Raw genomic sequence first — 7,890 nt, 5'->3', positions numbered from 1 at the left:
AGGAACCCTGCGTAATTAGCATTTCCTTCTTAACCATTCATCGTTGTGTTGGGAAGCTTGGAACTCCCCTCTTTTCCTTCTTCGTAAAATGTGTAGTAAATTGTTGAGGACAAATCGCCCCTGAAGATCCTGCAAAGCATTCAAGAGAAACAGCTCCAGGGACCTGAGGAGGGTCAGGACAGAGGTCTCCGTCCTACCCCCAGGCCAACCCGACTGGGTCCTGCGCACACGGGGTCTGCTCCGTCTCAGCCCTCTGGAGCCACCTTGCTCAGTCCTTTGTTCTTTATCCACACCGTCCTTATCTGTTCCAAAAATGTCTTCCTTAAAATTCATCAGCAGCCTGCTTTGCAGCATATCTTGTTTCTAAAGGTGCTTGTAATCAATCATGTTATAACAAATGGGATCTGCAGCCTATGAGAATTTCACCTCTGTTCACCTAAAGCCGGTGCTTTTTCACTGTGTAGTGATAAGGGAAACTCTATTGTCACAGTATACATACATCCTGACTAGAATTTGACCACTCTGGGACATTTCCCAAGACTCTTTACAGACGGCTGGGCTTCTAACTCCCTGGCCCATGTAACTCCTACTTTGCCTCATTAAACCTAACATGAACCTCTTTATGGCTCCTGTTTATTTCCATTAACAATTGCTGGTGTCCAATGTGGGCCTCAGAGAAGGCATTGGGACCCCCAGAGGAGGTACCCAGATCAGCACCTGGCACTAGCGTAGGCTCCTGGGGCCTCCTGGACCCCGAGTTTCTCCTCCAGGTAGAACCGTGAAGCCCTCCAGGCCTCGGGGCCTCTCTTCTTTGGCAGATGGTCCCCTCCGCTTGTTCTTGGCTCGTCTTTGTCTTTCTTGTTCAGAAACTTGGAGAATTATTTGTAAGAACCTTAAGTCATGCATCTAAAAGGCATCTTGATCTTCTCAACTGGCTGTGATTAAAATAGGAGAAAGCTCAGACTGTCCTGCCTTTGCTAGGACAAAGGGGACGCAGCTCATCAGCTCTGAAGAAATGGGGCCCCAGCTCCTCCTAACAGAAAGGTGCCCGAGTGACAGGGCCCTGGTGGGAGTGTGGAGGGGGTGTTCTCCCTATGACGTGTAGCAGCTCTGCAGGGACCTCTAACCAGGTCGCTAACATGGGCACCTTCAGGATGTACGTAAGGGCTGATCCCTGGGCTCTCTGTGCCCTCCCAGAAACACTAGGTTCTGCTGAGAGAAGACCGAGATGAGGAGAGGAAAAGACAATGACCCAAAGCAGCACACTCAGATCTAAGACGCACGGACCCACTTCCGGGCATTCCAGCCGCACGCTCTCCTTTTACAAAAATGGGCAAGGAGATTTCAAAGTCAGAGGACAAGTGGCTCAGCCTCCTTCAGGCACGCCAGCTGGCTTAATGCTTAATGTTCAGTGATTATGATGCCTTCGACTCGCAAGTGTTTGAGTAAATGGGAAAGTCTTGCCAAAGATGATTTAAGTCTTAGGTTTCCAAGCCAGGGGCTTTTGAGATTCCAAAACTAGTTTTTCTTAGGTCAAAATTGGGAAGGTTAGGATCTTGATAGAAAGATCAAGATGGGAAAATTATTTTGACTGATATCTTGAGGCATCAAAAAGAGGGGATGATAAATTCGCCTCCTCACAAGATGTAAATCTGAATGTTTCTGAGACTGACTCAGAACTTAAAAGGGCAGCTGAGGCTGCAGCAAGCAGTAAAATCAGCTACCCTCTAGGCTGTGCACCTGCTTAATTTACCCATAGTTCCTCCCTGTCTTCCCCTCTCTGAACGACTTTGTGCTGTGCATCTCAACTTTCCTTCTCCCCCTCTGCCTGAAACTTTACCTATGATTAGTGAAAAGAAAGAAAACCCAGATGACAGGATGAATGCTGTAATTGCTCTTTTTAGCAAAGCATCTATTGGGCATAGGGAACCAAGGGCTAGCTATGCACCAGGACGAAAACAGAATCGAAAAACCTTAGTCTCAGCATTCCCTGATTCAGTCCAAGACCCAGTAGGATCTTCAGTTACTCTTAGGATTTGTAACCCTGAACACTAGATCTAGTGGAACCCGTTGGTTCCATTATTGGTACCAGGGAGTAATTGAAAAGAATGATTTAGATTAGTAGAGTGGCAGAAACCACTAGAAAATTTTGATAAAAAATAGATGCTGATGCCAAAATGCTTGTATGGAGCTTGGTGATGGTTTGTGTACAGTGTGGCCAAAAGTTTTCCTAGAGGTAGAGACTTAGCTAAGATACAGCAGTACAAGATAAGACCAATGAAACTATTCCCCATTTGTATGCTTGATTTGAAAACACCTTTAAACAAGGCCCTAGGATTCTTCCCTCCTCCAGAATTTTGAAAACAAAAAACTTAACAGTTTTCCAATTCTGGCTTCATAGAAAGGCTCGATGAAGAGCCAACTGCCCTAATAAAAAGAGATGATGTAACCTGGACAGCTCTTTCCACCGATGGACTAGTGACTCATTGAGCTGACCAACTGTCTCAGACTACAATTACAAGGGGAAAAGAAACAAACTCCAAAATCATAACCTTGCAACTAAATTATATGTGTTCCCAGTGAGTTCCTGGGAATTCAAGACATGAAAAACTGTGGGCTGAACCCTGGGGACTTCACATATTACAAAAGCCATCAGTGAAAGGACTCCCTCCAGCCACAGTGGAAAGGACCCTATCCAGGACGTCTCGCTGACTTCGGTGCCGCCAGATTGAAAGGAGTCAACTCCTAGATGCACACTGTGTGTTTCAAGCATGCACCTGACTCAGCCCTGAACCAGTGTGAACTTCTAAACTATCCCCAATACTCAACTAAAGTTACATAAGATAACACAGAGTAATTGATGACTCCAGAATTTGTGTTTGACCTATATGTTGTCACCTTGTTCCTCCAGTGACCCTAAAAGTTTCCCTGTTGAAGAACTTGCTGGGAGTACTGGGTATTATCCTTGGCATATTCCCTCACTTGGTTACATAATCATTAGAATTGTGGTTAAGCTCTCTGCTGTGGCCCGGGAGTGCAGTGGAGGATGGCCCAAGTGCTTGGGCCCTGCACCCCATGGGAGACCAGGATAAGCACCTGGCTTCTGCCTTGGGATCAGCGCGGTGCGCCGGCCGCAGCACGCCGGCTATGGCGGCCATTGGAGGGTGAACCAATGGCAAAGGAAGACCTTTCTCTCTGTCTCTCTCTCTCACTGTCCACTCTGCCTGTAAAAAAAAATTATGGTTAAACTTTACCATATACTCATGGTTGGTATACTCCTTTTAATTAATCCTCTGTCTTCCATAACTACCACCTTATTCCTCCTTATAAAGTAATCTCAGTGGAAACGGCTTGGCCAAAACCAAAAATGTTAAAATGATTATAAAATCAATATTTAATAACACTGCCACAAACCTCTAATGGGGTCTATCACACAGTCAAAATGGCTAGAGATAGAAAGATAAACACGGTGTGGAGTTGGCATAGGAATGCAGCAATGCAGATAGGGAAAGTTTTGGTTGGTTAGGACGCAAGTTACCTTCTGATTCAAGGTGCTGTTCTCGGGACATACACCTTTTGTTAACATTGTTGGTTGTTTAATATGTCACCTGCAAAAGTTGATCCAGATGTCATGGGAGTCAACAGATTCAAATAAAAAACTTAGATCATGATAGCAGAGACACTGGATGTAATCCAGGATATGTTAGATCTTATCCACCTGAAATTGCTGCCACATTGCCATTGAGAGACCCCTTGGGGTGACCTTCCCAGGTAGGTGGGAGCAGCATGTCAGACCCGCTCCCTGCCTCTGGGTTCTGAAGAGTAGTGGGACCACAGCCAAGCACAGCACACGCAGAGAAGCGCTGGGGAAACCACTGTGCAGTGGCACAGATCAGCAGGAGGAAGGGCTCATTGCATGGAAATGAACCCTGGAGCTCAGACATCAGAGATGGAGCAGGTTCACTGGAGGGGAGGCCTCGTGCGAGCGTGAAAACAGCTCAGGGTGTTCCCGGAGCTGGGGAAGGCACACGTGAGTAGGAGTCGTCAGTGTGGGGAGGAACAACTTTGCTTGTATCCTCTTAAGTTTAATGACTGCAAATACAACAGAAAAAAAAAAAGACTAACAGAAGAAAAAGAATTCACATTTTATATGGATGAAGGTTTATAGAAAAGTAAATCTCACAGGAGCACTTGGACTTAGGACTTATATACCATTTTAACAAAGGCAAGAGAGTTGAGTTCTGAGGCACACTGACTTGTAGGAAGTGTGTGGTGGAAACCAATGGGAGAAAAGGACCATTTTAGTAAGATTTGTTTGTGCAGAGTCATCTCCATGCTGACTCTCCATCTCCAAGAATGAGTCACTCTTCTGTTCTTTGTATGGGGGTGGGGGGCATCTTCACAAAAGGAAAGTGATGTCCTGATTTTAGGCAACAAAGGGGGGGGGGCAAGAGAGCCATTTCTGCATCTGTTCATTCTCAGATGCCTTGGCTCAAATGATCCTGATGCCAAAGGGGCATGTTGTGGGGTCATGTGTCCTGGTCCCCATCAAAGAAGACACAGATGACAGGAGAGGCAGAGGATATACTGCGGGGGTATGCATGGAGAAGCCTGAGGATTTTATTCCAATTGTAATGGGGGTGCCATTGGAGGACTGTAGGTGGGGGAAAGTGGAGATTGAGGTTGGCCATCTCTATTGGAAGCCAGTGAATTAGGCAATGCACCCTGAAGCCTAGAGCCCTCCCCGTGGTAGTGGGGTCAGTTACCACTTTATAAGGGGGTGTCCAAGGGCATGACTCTTAATAGAAGTTCAAGGCAGAGCAGTGCTCTATCATCTGTCATGGCTCCCCCTGTCTGGGAGTGGACGAGGCTCTCCCTACTCCTTCCCCTTCTCAGGAAACCAAAAATATGGGAAGGACTTGAAGTATTACAGGCTCAAACCAAAGCTCTAATTGGAAAATAAGCAAGTCCTAAATAAGATGAGAATAAAATTGTGAATGATTCCCTTGTACTACATTAAATATAAAATCTTAATCATAATGACCAAAATTAAAAGAAACAACATTGAGACTGTGATTTAAAAAAAAAAAAAAATACCAGGGCTGGCGTCATGGCGCACTAGGTTAATCCTCCACCTGCAGTGCCGGCATCCCATATGGGCGCCGGGTTCTAGTCCCGGTTGCTCCTCTTCCAGTCCAGCTCTCTGCTGTGGCCCAGGAAGGCAGTGGAGGATGGCCCAAGTGCTTGGGCCCCTGCACCCACATGGGAGACCAAGAAGAAACTCCTGGCTCCTGGCTTCGGATCAGTGCAGCTCTGGTTGTTGCGGCCATTTGGAGAGTGAACCAACAGAAGGAAGACCTTTCTCTCTGTCTCTCTCTCACACTGTCTGTAAACTCTACCTGTCAAATAAATTTTAAAAAATACCAAAGAAGTCATAAATGCTAGGAAGTACTTAACATGCAAAAAGGAGGGGAGGAATAAATGAAAATCGTTTAAACAAGTGCTTTACTGTGTAGAAAAACTTGGCTGAATCCAATAAACCAAGGGCTTAAAGAAGACAATATAAATTAGATAATAGATAAGAGGGAAACTGAACATTAGAAAAAATTGATGAAATTGCAAGAAAGAATGAACAAGGCAGCGATGGCTAAATTAAAAGTCTGAGGTGATCACTATGATAGCTGAGGACCACAACAGAGACATTGAAACAGAGCGATCCAACTCGGGGTAACTGGGTCCTTGACAGCGAAGAAAATGAATGGTGTAGACAGAATATTCAAAAACATGTTAGAAAAATGCTTTCTCCCACCCAAAGGGAGACCTGATCCAGAGGCAGTATTGTTGGGGAAAAAAAAAAGATAAAGACTAATTAATATTAAGATATAAGTAACTCTGCCTTTCAAATAAATAAATAAATCTTTTTTAAAAAAAGATATAAATAAATGGAAAAAAAGGAAGTAAGGAGTTGAGGTATCTAAGGGGTGGAGCAGGTTGGGGGATGAAGTTGAGTGGGAGAGAGAGCAGGAGCTAAGCCTTGAGTCCTGGTCACGCACAGAGAGAGCCCAGGCTGCTGCCACAGCTGCAGAAGTCACTCAATACCATGACGACAACAATGACAGAACAACAATTTGACAAATACACGTGTGAGCTGTGTCTGTGTGAGAGATGAGAAGAAGAATAAATGAATGTTTTCATTCAGGAAGAGGATTCGATAGGTGCATGCAATACGCATAAATCAGCTAATAGAGAGGTTCAAGCAGATTTATGAATGCATACATGTAACCAATCGAATCTAAAAGATGAGAAAGATTTTGAAGACGTGAGAGCGGAAGGCTGCATGTTGTAGGTAAGACTGAGAAGCGATCACCACATAGCAGAAGAACGTGAAGAGAACACGTGTACAAAATAAGACGGCCAAGTAAGACACACACAGAACCAGGAGAACGCAGGACTGAACTGCTCACTGAAATAAGAAAATCGCAGGCTCAGTTTTTTGAGAGTTCAAGTTCTGAATGAAAGAAAGACATTTAAAAGTGATTTAAAAGTGTGGAAGCAGAGGGCTGGACAAAGACATGTTAAGCAAATGTGAGGATTAACAAATAGTACTAATGTCACACAAGGTTAAATTCCAGGAAAAGGATGAAGTAAGGAAACCATGGCACTGGAAAGTGATAAAAGACATTGTCCACAATGAAATCATAGTGCTAACCTGTGTAGACCTGGTTCTATGGGGGGCAGAATGACACCCCCTCCTTCGTCCATGTACAAGGCCCAGCACCTGTGAATACGGTACCTTCCCTGGCAAAGGGACATTGCAGATTCATTAAAATGAGGATCCTAAGTTGGGGACGTTATCCTGAATTATTCTAGAGGAGTCAGTGTGGTCGTGGGGATCCTCGTAAGTGGAAGAGGGAGGCAGGGGGTCGGAGAGGGAGACACAGTGGGAAAAGTTGAGGTCAGAGTGATGCAGTTTCTGGCTTTGAAAATAGGAGAGGGCCACAGTCCGGTGACCATAGACAGCCTCCAGGAGCAAGGAATGCAAGAAAACAGACTTCCCCCAGAGCCTCCGGGAGGACGCCGGCCCCAGCAACACCTTGACATTAGCTCAGTGGGATTTCTGGACTCTAGAACCATATAATACTGTATTTGTGTTGTTTAAGCCCCCATGTTTGTGGCCATTTGTGATAGCAGCAAATATACCCAATAACAAAGCATCAAATTATGTGCAAAATAAAGAACAAGGAATACAGTGAGAAATGGAGAAGAACATAAAAGCCATTAACTCACATTTGCATGCACAAAGCATTGAGCCAGATATTGCTAGCTGCTCGTCACAGCCAGGGTTCCCTTCTCCCCAGACCACATGACCCAGCTTCCCTGGCAGCTGAACGTGGCCACGTGACTGGTTCCTGCCAGAGTGATGTAAGGCATTTTGAGGTGAAGGCTCCTGAGAAGCTCCTCCTCCCTCTTCCCCCTCAGGTGGAGACGGCACATAATATTGGACCTTCGTTTTATACCTCACTGATAAGGCCTGGAGGGACAGGTGGGCGAGCCCCAAGGCAGAAGGAACTGGGTCCTTGAGTCGCTGCCCGGAGGAGAACCAACTTACTCCTGGGATATTTTATAAGCATGAGAAATGAATTTCCACTGTATTTGAACCATTGTGTAGTTGGAGGTCTTTTTTATGTAGTCATCTACTGTAGCCTAGTAATTAGTTAAAATAAGGGGAATACAGCATACTTAAGAATTTGAGGGCCGGCGCTGTGGCGCAGTGGGTTAACGCCCTGACCTGAAGTGCTGGCATCCCATATGGGCACCGGTTCTAGTCCTGGCTGCTCCTCTTCCGATCCAGCTCTCTGCTATGGCCTGGGAAAGCAGTAGAAGATGGCC

The sequence above is a fragment of the Oryctolagus cuniculus genome, chromosome 15 (genome assembly GCF_051225735.1).
Source record: "Oryctolagus cuniculus isolate XC-2025 breed Fujian yellow rabbit chromosome 15, ASM5122573v1, whole genome shotgun sequence".
Lineage (NCBI taxonomy): Eukaryota > Metazoa > Chordata > Mammalia > Lagomorpha > Leporidae > Oryctolagus > Oryctolagus cuniculus.
Note: the sequence above shows the minus strand (reverse complement) of the source record.